Here is a 14,034-nt window from a genome sequence, read left to right on the forward strand (position 1 = left end):
AATGGCTTGACGGACCACAAGAGTGATAGGCATCGATAAACGAATGCACGCATATATACTCTTGACTATCAATTGATAGACGAGGGTCAGAAGACAACTAGAGAGGGACAACTCAAGGGAACATATGATTTTCTGAGTTGTGGATGCATGGTTTAGCCTGTCGAACGAAGTTCAACATATTTCTTCCGGATAACCCATGCAGAAAGGTAGAACTGGCAGAGCCACAATATATAATGGAGAACTCATCAAGAGCACTCTGGTTGTGATCGTTCAGTTCAAAAGAACTCCTGCCAAGAATGGTTCATGGTATTTGGAAGAACGATATACCACGGACCTAGAGGACTAGCGCAAAGGTTACTAATATCCTAGAGGAACTAGCAACACTATCAACATGAAGTAAGTAGAGTGAATCTCGGGTTCAAGAACCCAGAAATAGAATGCCTACTCCTAAGTAGCATCACGGGATGCTTACGAGAATGATGGCCAGAATCATCACACTGGGACACAAATCATGGCTAAATTACTAGATGATCCCCTAAGACAATTAGGGTCATAATAATAACTACAACATAAAGGTCGAGGCAGTAGAGTACCTCAACTCAACAATTTGTGTGATTAACTTGGCCTAAAAAGACATTGAAACCAGAGGAAAAGGATTTTGCAAATGCATCAGACTGTTTAGAAACCTGGGATGACTCGGACAGCATAATGGCTGTAAATGCTCAAAAGATTGGAGACATGCTACAAAAATGGTGGCATAGCCACTCAGAAGCACAATATCAAGGTTCCGAGATCAATAGTTAGCATACGGAGGTAAAAACTGAATTGAGGCTTGAACCCAACAATCTTACAAGTCTACAGATTAGTAACACGTGATCCTGATAGAAAGAAGAGAAAACCTAGTTCCTTAACCCCGTAGGAAGGATAAGATGACTCGGATCAGAAGGCATAAGGTATAAGGAGTAAAAAGAGCCTTACGTTCCATCCCACAATCAATTCCCTTATATAACTAAAGAATTTCTAGACTCAACTTCGACCAGTTTGGCTTAGTAATCCTACAGGCAGTCAAGCTCTGATACCAAAGCTGTCAGGACCCCGATCCTAAGTCACACCGATCTAGCATGTAACACATCATATCACTTTGCGGCCTCACGCACGGTATTCCCACGGGTGCCACCTTACCTGGCACGGGACCGTTTGCGCCTTTTGGCTCACGTATATGATAGTGTCGCTAGCATCCATATGAGAAAGAACCCGGGCTGACATGGCTAGTCGTGAACCCAAGGTGGCACTAACTTACAGGGACAGGCATCCATGACCCAGCATCGAACGTGTCGGTCATCAGCGAGTGAATCCAGGCTGTAGCACTGGGCTAGCAGGACTCCGGTGAACCGGGCTGTAGCGAGCTAACAGGACTCCGGTATTCATCGCGTGACATGTCCCCGAAGGGCAGACACAGGAACGAAGAAGGACACATGCCGGCCAGCCTAAGTGTTCCGGAGCAGTAGCAAGCTACCATGGCTTAGTGGAAACACTAGGAGACATTTCCCGGTAAGAGAGGCTACTAAGGATAAACAACTAGATCGTCAGATCCCACACATACCAAGCATTTCAATAACATACACACAATATGCTCGATATGTGCAAATACAACATGGCATCACAACATGACTCTACGACTCAAGTATTTATTCAATAGGCTCCGAGGAGCGGGATATTACAAACATGGGTCTCATGACCCAACACTCAGAGCATACAAGTCAAAGCACATGCGGAAGCTTAACATGTCTGAGTACAGACAACTATAACTGAAAAAGGCTGAGAAGCCTGACTATCTACCAGATCCTGCCGAGGGCACAAGATCGTAGCTGAGGTAACAAGCTAAACGTCGAAGTCCAAGCGGAACTACTAGTGAGACTGAAGTCTCTCTGCAAAAACATAAAATAGGCAAACGTGAGTACAAATGTACCCAGCAAGACTTACATCAGAACTAACTACAAATGCATCATTATCAACAAGGGGATGGTGGGGTTTAACTGCAGCAAGCCAGCTTTGACTCGGTGGCTATCCTGAACTACGACTGCAATGTAACTCTTTTGAGGTGGCGCACACGAGTCCACATATTCACCATATCAATACACCACTATGGATCCGCTCCCGTCTCCCTACGAGAACGCCATCCATAGCACTCACGCTTATCTTGCGTATTTTAGAGTATCCACTTTCACTTGTCTATGAACTATGCAAGGGGTCCAAGTTTCCATATCCGAGGAATCCGGCTATTTGAATAGATAATGATAACCCTGCAGGGGTGTACTTCTTCACACACGCTTTCGCCACTTATCGCCCTGTACACGTCATGTACCTCGGCAACCTTCAAGCGGAAGTCGGGTGAGGGAGTCGGCCACGACCTGACTAACCGAACAAGTCTCTAGTCCAGGTTTATCGCCTATTCGGGTTCCATCCGCAAGGAGATCCGGCCGGGGTGTCGCTCATGGCCCCAAACGATGTGTGCAGGGTTCCCAAGTCCACCATCCAGGTGCCACTTGGTACACCGGGCCACTGTGCCTAGTCTGTCCCAAGCCCACCTGTACCGGGTGCCACTTGGTAGACTACTAACACTACCTACAAACACCAGAAACTAGTTGCAACTCCTGGACAGAGATCATGTTGATTAATAAGTCGAGAGAGCTTGGAGCGCCCGGAGCCCAATGTGTGGTAGTAACTGATCATGGATCACAAACACAGAACTCAGTTCCTGAGGACGACTGCAATGAGATAACCCACCATGTACTCCTACATGGCCTCTCACCGCTACCTTTACCAAATCGTGTTCACACACTTAGCTCACACACAGTAGGACATGTTCACACACCTCTGATTCATCCCCGATGAATCAGACCTGACTCAACTCTAAGCAGTAGCAGGCATGACAAACAAGCATGAATGAGTAGGCACATCAGGGCTCAAACAACTCCTACTCATGCTAGTGGGTTTCATCTATTTACTGTGGCAATGACAGGTCATGCAGAGGATAAAGGGGTTCAGCTACCGCAGCAAGTAACAAATATGTCGTTGTTGTCCTAATGCAGTAAAAGAGAGCAGAAGCGAGAGAGTGGGATTTTATCGGAATGAACAAGGGGGTTTTGCTTGCCTGGCACTTCTGAAGATAACATCGAGTCTTCATCAGTGTCAATGATCACATCATTGGCACAACGTCTATCGAGAGGGGACAAATACCGGCAACACAGAAGGGAACACAATCAATGCAATGCACAATATGATGCATGATCATGACATGGCAGAATGAATGTGTTTTGGGCTAATGCATCTAGCAACAAGATAAATGGGGTTGGTTTGAATACAAGATTCAAATTCAAACTCCATATGTGATTATTTAAATGCCATTCACTTCATTTGTCCTAAACAGTAGTGATAAGTTGTTCTAACATGCAAGGAAATGGTACAGATGGATTCCTTGAATTTTTCTGATAATTTTTCATATATAAATTATTTCATTTGGAGTTACGGTTGAATTTCTATGAATTTTAGAAGTTTATACAATTTTTTGGAATTTCCTGAATTTATTTTAAATCCAGAAAATTATTAATTGCGTCAGCATGACGTCGGGGTGACGTCAGCAGAGTCAACACGCCAGGTCCAGGTCAAACCTGACAGTGGGTCCCGCGTGTCAGTGTAATTAGTTTAGTTAGAATTTAAGTAAACTAAACTGGGTTAATTAACAGGGCTGGGCCCCACCTGTCAGTGACTCATCGGAGTCAACCAGGGCCCACCCGTGGTCAAAGTCAACGTCAGCTGCGCCGGCGTTTAGCCGCCGGCGAGCCCGACGCGGCGGCGGAAGTGGTTTTGGCCATTCCGGCCACCAAATGGGTCACGGAGGGCATCGGGGTGGAGCTGCGGACGAACCGCGGCTCTTGGTGGAGTCCGTTCGGGTCGGGGTGGCCGGAGTTGGCGCCGGCGACGACCTAGGCGGCGACCGGAGTTCGGTTGCGCGCGAGATTGCGTTTCAGTTCGTAGAAGAGCGGGGCAAGGGGCTAGGAGTGCGCTACGCATCACGACGAGTAGGTTGGACACTCCAGGGTGACCATATGGTCACCGGAGCATCGTCGACGGCGAGCTCAGGCGGCGGTGCATTTCGGTCATCAAGGGGGCGTCGGCTACGGCAATCAAACGAAGAGGGGAAGAGGGGGAAAAGATGGAGGATCTCACAGCGCATCGGGTGGGGTCATCGACGAGCTCGGGGGCGCACGGGTGACGGCGAATCGGCGGCGACCATCAGCGGCGGCCGAGGATGAAGACGATGGCGTGGAGGCGATACAGAGCTTCCTGAGGGGCTTGGCTCGGTGGGGAGGAAGAGGGGGTCGAGGCGGAGTTCCTGAGCTCAGCGGAAGGGCGAGGGGTGGCCGGTGGCTGCGGCAATCGGCGTCGGCGGCGATGGTGGCGTGTCGGTGGTGCTGCGGGAGAGAGTAGAGGAGGGGGAGGAGCACCGCGAGAGTGAGAAGGGTCGAGGGGGTTGCGTGGCGTCGCGGACGGAGTCCAGGGCGACGAGGGGAAGGCGGCAAGCAGGAGGTGGCCGGGGCATCGCCAGCGCTCGCCACCGAGCTTCTTCGGGGCGAGGGGAGGAAGACGACAGGAGGAGGTGGGCTGGGCCGCGCTGGGCCGGTCCTGTTGGGCCACCAGGTGGGCTGCGAGGTGAGCGCCAGGTAAGTGCTCTGTTTTATTTTCTGTTTGTTTTCTTCTTCTTTTTAATTTATTTTGCCACTGTTTTGAATTTAAAATAATTCAAACAATGCCAAAAACTCCTCTGAATATTTTTATTTTGCTAGATGGACTTTTCCAAAAGCTCATAAAATATTTCAGGGGTATTTGAAATTATATTCTAATTATATGAATATAATTCAAATTCAAATAGCTAATGATTTAAATTCAAAGTCCCAATCCTTAGAAATGTTCAATATTTTGGTTGGGATCAGAACCCTTGCCAAAAATTATCAAACATTTAAGAAGAGCATTTTGGAACAATGAATGAGATTTTAGGGTTTTTGCCCTTCTTTTATTTAGGGTTTTGAGGCTTCCAAATTTCCTCAGTTCAAGTTTCAAAATTTAAACATGATGCAAACACCAGGCAGCACCAGAAGCTAGGGATGTGACACAGCGCCACCGTCGTCCTCATCCTCATCCATGGCGACCTCCTCAGCGACTAATGGAGCCTCCTCCTTACCCCGTCCGCTATCACCCAACCCGACACCCGACGTTAATTGGGTAGGTGGGGTGTTGATGTTCATACCTTGCTGAGGTTGCGTGCTCGTGGGTGTGCTCCCGACCACCTCCAGACGAAGCAGACTCTTTGGCCACAACCGGACCCACCCATTGCAACAATCACCAAGCCGCCGCGGTGTCTCCTTGTCATCCACCAGTAGTATTGGAGGAGGCAAATTCTCGTGGCCCAGTTCGACACTGGCCACGGAAACCTTGAAGACATTCGGGGGTTTCGGCCGGCTGTGGAACAATGGTTCCTTCGGCTCCATTATCATCGCCTTCCCCACGTCCACCTTCTGGTCGTCGATGGTGTACAATATGGTGCACGGGGTTTCGTCGGCCTGCAAAGAAAAGTCTGCGACGTGAGACATCCGAAAGGCAACGAAAATGGGAGATTATACATTTATATTGAAGGGGGCCGGTGTGACAAATACCGTGAGGGCGTCGAGCTCAGCCAAAGACGAAGCACCGCTGAGCACGTCCGGTGCGGGAGCCGGTGCGGAAGCCGGTGCGGGAGCCGGTGTGGGAGCAGGTGCTCCCAAGAAGTCAGCAAGGGGAAAGTCCTCTACATTTTTTTCTGGATTTTGCCTTGTCCAAGTGAAAACGCCTGTCACCAAGGAAGTAGACAAATCTGCAACCACCTGTTTTGCAGCAGCTACCGCCGTTGCGACTGTCTGAGATGATTTCTTCTCAACCGCAATCTCAACCTTCTTGTCGATGTTTTCTTCAATTAACCTCCGTCTTTCCTTTCTCTCCTCCGTGGTCTCATGGTAGTACTTCTTCCATGTGGCGCCGGCTCCGACACCATGCACGCGTCCATACGACGGTCGAGTATCCACCGGTTGTCGTTTCAATATGTTCAACGCCCGGTTGAATTGAGTGTCCCACTTGGGCCTCGCCAATGCCTCATACGGCGAGTCGCTTTCGGCCGCAATCCGGTGCTGCTCTCTCTGCAAAAGGCACAAGGATCGTTTACAAATATGACTAACGTGTGCAGTTGAATTGATCAGAAACTAAAATTACCAGCAGTCTCATGAACTCCGTAATGACTGGTGTTGTCTCGTAAACCTTCTTCACTGGGTCCCAAAGGTGCCAGTCCCTCAGGACATCACGCTCCTGCGAGACGGTGAAATCTGCCAAGGGGTCTGGGATGCCCAGACTCGCGGCTTCCGCATCCTCCTTGGCCCATTTGGACCTCTTTCCACCGTAACCACGGCTTCCGAGGTGATGGCTCTCAATGTTCCTCTCTTGAAGCCCCTTCATGTACTTAGACTTTTTTTGGCAGCTTCGGCCTCGCAAGCCTCCTTGAATATTTGAAATTGCTCTTCCGTGATTGTCGGATTATCCTTTACGATCTCGGAGTAGGGTTCCTTCTTGTCGATGATCCTTGCTTTCACTCGAGTTTTCCAGGCGTCCAACGTGTTGCTAAACTTGGTCATGGCATGTTTGTTTATCTTCTTCATTGCCGGGTCCTCGTCTGGATCTTCATAATCCTTCTCATTCCGGCCTGGGAACAAGAATATCTGGTGAAACTTCTTTAGGAGGGAGCTCCTTGTATTTTCTATCTTCTGTAGTTTCTCATCGTTGATGGTGGTGGTTGTCCATACGATGCAGCCTATTTGATTGTCGTAGCATCGACATGCTTCCTCGGGCGGCTTTGGCTCAAAAATGTCGTCGTCCACCTCCGTGACCACTAGTCTAGTAGTCCTAAGTTTGTTAGGAAGTTGTTGCCTCTTTGCTTTCGGTTCTACACCGGCTCCGCTGCCCGAGGCAGCACCAGTCTCAGTCTCAGCGCCGGTCGTGATGCCGGTCTGAGTCTCAGCGCCGGTCTCAGTCTCAGCACCGGTCTGCGTGTCGGTCTCAGTCCCCGATGCCACCGGTGGGCCCAGCAACAACATCAGTTGATCGTCGGGAAGGCTAAAAAATTCGTCTGCCACCCGGTTGACGTCGTCGCAATCACCAGAACCCTGTCCTTCATCGTTGCTAGCCATGTTTCCTATGATTAAATCTAGTCAATTAATTCTAGACCTAATAAAATGAATAATGACATAAAAAAGGCCTATTGTTTTGCAGGAATGTTGACTCCTTCCTGGTGCGGAAAATCCCGGGCACTTGATATGTCCTAGTTTGTAGCACAAGTCATGCCGAAATTCACGAATTTTTTTGGCATGACCTTTGCTAAAAAGTGGACAAATCGAGAACCTGAAATTTGCCGGAACAGAAATGAATCAACATTCCGGCAAAACATAGGCCACTCAGCATCATTCCCTGGAAACAGTGTTCAAATATCCCTCTTAGACACCGCAACACATGTCCAAATATACACGAGCAACCACATGTCCAAATTTCACAAGCTAATTCAAAAACAAAGTGTAGAAGAAAATTCATTTAACTACTAATAGAAGAAAATTCAGTTAACTTTAGTGCTCTATAATGATGACAGGAAAAAAATTCAGTTAACTACTAATTTCATTCATTTAGGTTATTCATTTAACATCACCTAATTAACCTACTGTACCACTACTACTAGCAGCACTACTAACCTAATTAACCTAGCAAAAATCTAGTGCCCTAACTGAAAAACATCTAATTAACATCTACTAGTACCACTATTGCCCTAACCTAATTAACATCTACTAGTATCACTATATACTATACAAGCAGCATCTACCCTAATTAAACCCTACTGCCCTAACTAACTTTTGTTGTAAACCAAATTTTTTGCTCTAAACTAATTTTTGCTCTAACATCTACTACTTAACATCCTTTGCTCTAAACTAAATTTTTTTCTATAAACAAACTTTTGCTTTACTAATTTTTCCTCCAAAATGCAGAGAGAGAGAGGAGTCGGGGGAGGGGTGGGGGACTTACAGAGAGGGGAGAGATAGTGGCGGGGAGGTGCTCGTTGACGGAGGCAGGGGCGGAGAGGGAGGGCTCGGGCACGGGCAACAGCGGTCCTGGGCGGGCTCGGGTGGTGGTGAGGTGGAGGGCACCAACGGTGACGTCGAGGGCGGCCTCGGGCGGCGGCAGTGAGGATGACGGCGGCCTCGGGGGGAGACGGTGAGGTTGCGGGCGTCCACGCCGGCAGGAGACGGCGGCGAAGTGGGGCGATGGCGAATTGGGGAGACGTCGGCGAGGGCGAGGGATTTGGGGAAGAAGTGTGGTGGCTGGGGGGGGACCGTTGTTTAAGTGAAACGTAACGGTAGCGCGTTTTTGAAATGCGCTATAGCTAAGTTAGCTACAGCGCATTTCCTGAAACCTGCTACTACTATTCCTTTCTCCTTTTTTCCCTTTTTTCTTTTATTTTTCTTTACATTTTATTTTTTTCCTTTCTCCTTTTTCTATTTCTTTCATTTTTATTTACTTTTCTACTTGTTTTCACTTTATTTTATTTCCGTTAGCAGCAGCTCCTTACACGTAAGCACGCTACACCTAAGGAGAGTAGCAGTAGCGTTGGGCCAGTATACACGCTACCTCTAGGTTGGGCTAGCCATGTGCGCCCAGTTCAAACATAGCAGCAGCGCATTTCGCTTGTACACGCTACTGCTAAAGTCATAGCAGTAGCGCGGTTTATTTACACGCGCTGCTACTAAGTAGCAGTAGCGTTTGATTTTGTACAGCGCTACTGGTAACATTCTGTGTATAAGGTTTTCCCAAGTAGTGCATGTTGGTCACTGAAAGAGCCATCTTTAGCATCCCAGTCTAAGCACCCCCGGCCTCCATCCTTGCGACGCACGGTACACCTTGTTTGCCACCTGCTCAACCCTAGTATCACTGATAAAATAAAGTAATAATACAGTTAAATAGAGCGAGTGTCCTCTCTATCATTTCATTTCCAATGTAGATAAAGAAAGTGCTTCTCTTTCTTAATGTATGTTTCATCAAATAGTCCCACTGTTAATGTTTAAGCGTTTCTGCAAACTGGGGTGCTTAATTTTAGTTGATCTGCACAAAAATAGAGATTTGAATGTCTCAAGGCGCCTCCTTGTACTACAGCTGTACACTGATGTTCATCACTGGCAGAAGGTGTATCTGGGAGACTTGGGACGATTTCCAGTATGAGGCGTACCGTATGAGGCGTCGCAGGGCCCATCTCGCCCTAGCAGCATGGCATACTATGATACTATCACAATATTTTCTTCTATTTATTTTGTGTGCTTCATCAACTAGCGGCACTATAATGTAATCACGCTTTTTCATTATCTGTGCAAACAGGGTTATTCAGCTGCATTTTGGTGGAACTGCACAAATGTATGTATGGAACCGGCATATATGCAGAGTGCAAGGTGTGCCAAGTAAAAATTATCGACACCAACCATGCTCCATGCACGCATTGGCATCCACCACCACTAGTGGGATGTGTGGCGCTCTCTGTGGACGGATCTTTCTCGGCAGCAAATCTTCTAAGCTCTAACCAAATACTAGTAGCTTATATTGGTAGTTTTCTAGGGAGTACTCTTTTCTGAAAGAAGCACCAATCTATTTTTCTTTATTTGCACACTGTGTCACAACTTTGACCCAAAGGTCCAGAGCTATTTTAGGGTGACTGGCGTAGTACTTGGAGACTGATTGTAAGCATGATTTTCATTAGCTGTCACACTGATTGTAAGCATGAGCAGCTGGAAGATTAGGTTAGTGCGAAGCTTACCTTAAACCCTACCACCGCCGTTGAAACAAGGCGAGCGTCGAGGGAACCGTGGAGAACAGCGGGGAAGTGACGTCACGCCATTCGGCCTCCTCTTGTGGTGGGAGAACGACACACCATACTCGATCGATTCATTATCCTCTGGGTGCTCGACCTTTGACATGTACACCCACCACTCTGCCTGAGTGTCGCCTCGGGCGAATCTGTCTACTCCATCACCCAGAGAAGATACTCGATGAACTTGGAGGACTGCGGTGTGACTGCCGCCAAGGAGTACATGTACATCGCTGCCCTCATCGCCGCTGTCTCGCTCTTTCGCATACATTGCCACATGGCCATCACCGTCCTCAAAATCTCTCACTCATTGTCAAACCAAGTAAGGATCTCCTTCAACCTGGCTAACTTTGCGTGGTCGCCGCCGGCGATGTGCCTGATTCGCTGCTGCATCCTCTCCATAGATGTCCTTCTGAGTGGTCCAGTGCTAGCTTTGGAAGATGGGAGGAGAGACCGTGGTCTTGCAATAGAGAAGAGGGAGAAGCGATACAGTGGTTTTGGAATGGAGATGATGGAGAGGAGAGGAGGTGGTTTTGCAATGGATAAGAGGGGGAGGCGAGACGATGGTTTTGGAATGGAGATGATGGAGAAGAGAGGAGGTGGTTTTGCAATGGAGAAGAGGGAGAGGAGCGTGCGGCAGTGATTTAGGATTGGACGAGAGGGCCGGCGTGCTGTGACTGGATCAAAATCAAAATCAATTTACCCTTCAATTAAGAAAGTGACCCCACATTAACTAGTCTCCCTTTTATTCGGGGTCATAATTGACCATGATTTTCGCAAATAAAATATAAGTTATATGTTGCAAAAATAATATAATTTGAAAGTACATTCAGATACGGACCAAACGATACAATTTTTGGTGACATGCATTCACATTTTGCTTATCAAATACAGTACATGGTCAAACTTTGACCCAAAATACGCAAAACAAAAAATACTTCCAAGACCAGCGCCGCTCTTCCACTCTTCTCCTCTTAAACCACCGCCGCTCCTCTCCTGTTCCAATCTAAATCCTGCGCCGCTCCTCTCCTCTTCCATTTCAAAACCACCGCCCCTCCTCTCCTGTTCCAATCCAAAACGAGTGTCGATCTTCTCCCGTTCTAATCCAAAACCAGCACTGCTCCTCTCCTCTTCCATTCAAAAACCACCACCAGTGAGTGAAGGTGTTGTGGAGAAGTAGATCGATGGAGGAGTACAACCAATACATGAGGATCGCAGATGGCGACCCTGTGATGCTAGCTAGGATGTTGGAGATACAGTCTTTGTCGGATTTAGGGTTCCGGCAAACCCTTGGGGTTCGAACACTGGGGTGCGCGCGGAGGTTTCGCCTTCTACCTACCTGTTCCTCACCAAATCGCTAGGATCTAAACTACGAGAAGAACAACACAAGAGACATAGGATTTATACTGGTTCAGGCCACCATTGTGGTGCAATACCCTACTCCAGTGTGTGGTGTGGTGGATTGCCTCTTGGGCTGATGATGAATAATACAAGGAAGATCAGCCTCGCGAGGGTCTGTTCTTGTGGTCTCTCTCTTTTTGCCGGACGGATGGATTGATCGATCCCCCTATCCTGTGGGTGGCTAGTCCTATTTATAGGCGAAGGCCCTGGGCCTCTTCCCAAATATTGAGCGGGAAGGGCGCCAACAATTGGCCAATTTGAAGGGGAACATCTAGTACACTTATCCTGACTAAAGTTGGTCCTCGCCTGTCAAAGGCTCTGGTGGTGACGCCGACTTGGGCTCCACGGTGACCTCCATCCTGTCGTTGGACTGGTCTTGGTCTTGTTGCACCGAAATGGATGCCTTTGCTTGATGCTCTCGCCTGCGCTTGTTCCCCTTGCACCAAAGAGGAAAGAAGGACACTGCGCGGGCTGGCGCCCGGCTGGCGCCCTTGGTCGTCATGGCTTGCGTCATGGGCACCTCGCGAGGTACCCCACCTTGAACTCTCCGCCTCCTCGTGAGCCAGCCTGACGAGGCCGTGCCTGAGGAAGCTCCTTGTCGTCCGCCCCACGAGGCTTGGCCCCTCGCGAGGGTCTTCAGCTTGTGCTGATGAAGATGGGCCGTGCTGGGCCCCCTTTGAGCCACGACGCAGGCCGCAGGCAGGCAAGTCTAGGGACCCCCGTTCCCAGAATGCCGACAGTAGCCCCCGGGCCCAAGGCACGCCCGGACTTGGCCGAGCAGAGAGGCGAAAGGCCAAGTGCGAAGCGTCGCGCGCCCTAACAGTCTGTGGCCTTGGGCGCCGCGTGGCGGTTGATTGGACATGGGCGTCTCCGCTCCCCCACGACGCCTCGGCAACTGCACGAACTAACAAGCCCCTGCATGTAAAAACGGGTCATGATTACCTGCGATCGTGGAAGCCGACGGTTGGCCTCCTCCGGCTATAAGTATGGAACGGAGCGAGCCATTCCAGTTCATCTTCCTCTGCTATTCCTCCTCCTCTTCATCTTCGCCATTGCCCCGCCTTGCCGAAATGGCTCCGATCCGCCGGTTCTCCGCAGAGGAGAAGATAAAGGCCCCCCGAGAGGGTCCTGACCCGCTCCCGCCGAAGAAGCGGTTGGTCCTCTGCCGCCGAGATGAGGGTGCGCGGCAGGAGGTGTCGAGGCCTTGGTGCGAGCGGTCGCCGCCAGGGTTTCCGCTGCCCTTGTACGCCCACCTTGAAGGCCCTGCAGGAGCTGACGTCGAGCGCCATGGACGACGCCGCCGTTGGCGCCGGCGGGTCACAGCGGTGCGCGTTGTTCCTCCTGGAATCCACACCGAGGGCTCCTGCCGAGAGTTTGTGCTCCACGCCGCCATGCTTCCTCGATGTTGCATTCGCCTCCCTCCTTCCTTTGCCTTTGAGATCCCGTCGAGGGGGCCTTTCAGGCTCTGGCTATAGCACGCCGACTGCCAGGCCCCCGCGACCGATGCGGATGTCGAGGTCGTCGCTCCAGGTAAGGTCTTCATGACCCATGGCTGGGGAGAGATCGCCCGGGTTTGTGGGACGAGGGGCGCCCTCGTGATCCACCTGGAGGTCGACGGTGCTTCCGTGATGCTCTTCAAGGTCATCGACGAAGAAGGGCGCCGGCTGGAGTGCTGCCCCAGAGGCAGCGGCCGGAGCTCCGGAGCGGGGAGGACTAGGCCTGCTGCTCGCCCTTCCAGCAGCTCCTCTGGTGGCAGCGGATGCCTCGAAGGATCCAGCGGCTCCGCCAAGCCCTTCGCTACTCCGGAGACGAGCGACGACAGCTACGAGCCCACAAGTCTGCGCCGCTCTTGGAGCAGGGCGGGCTCATTAGGCCGCCACCGTCTCTGATCTGGATGAGGTTGGCGCTGGTGCCTGATGGCCCACTGTTGATGATGGCGTCTGCCGTGGCGGTTCTTGTAGTTAGGACTCCTTAGGATATGCGTCTTTTGTCCCTGCGAGGAGCCAAGAACACACCCCGTGGGGGGCTTGTAAGGTGTCTGTAGCTCCTTTTGTCAATATGATCCTCATTATGAAGCAGTGCGAAGTGGTTATTCCGTCTTAGCTTAGTTTCTTCCTGTTAGACCTCGTGAGGGCTTGGTGCTCTGCGCCGACAGGTCCCAGTCCCAAGGCGACTTCAGCCGTCGCTGGTATGCAAGGTCGCGATGCCGTGGTCAAGGCCAGGAGGTGAGCGGCCCGGGGCCCGGTAGAGCCCCTGAGTCGCGATGCTCAGGAGGTCCCCCTTGGCGCTCAAGCAGCCATCATTCCGTGAGAAAGGAGAGCGAAGTTGCTAAGACGGAATGGTATTAGGTGCAGGGACGGTGCTGCGATAGCTAGTGTTCCCGGAGAGTGACTTATCTCGAGGGTCAGGAACGCTTCCTGGTGCAGCGCTAAGTCCGTGTCTTGGCCGTCGGAGGATTGTTTGGCGAGGTCACCACGTGCTTCTCCCCTCTCGCCCTCGCTCCCCTTTCTGCTCTACGTCCTCGGGTCCCGGCCCTCGAGCGAGTCTCAGCCGTCGCTGGCATGCCAGGTCATGATGCCATGGACATGGCTAGAGGGTGAGGGCTGGAGAACCAGTAGGAGCCCTGAGTCGTGATGCTCAGGCACCCCCCTTTA

The sequence above is a fragment of the Triticum aestivum genome, chromosome 2B (genome assembly GCF_018294505.1).
Source record: "Triticum aestivum cultivar Chinese Spring chromosome 2B, IWGSC CS RefSeq v2.1, whole genome shotgun sequence".
In the NCBI taxonomy this organism is placed as follows: Eukaryota; Viridiplantae; Streptophyta; class Magnoliopsida; order Poales; family Poaceae; genus Triticum; species Triticum aestivum.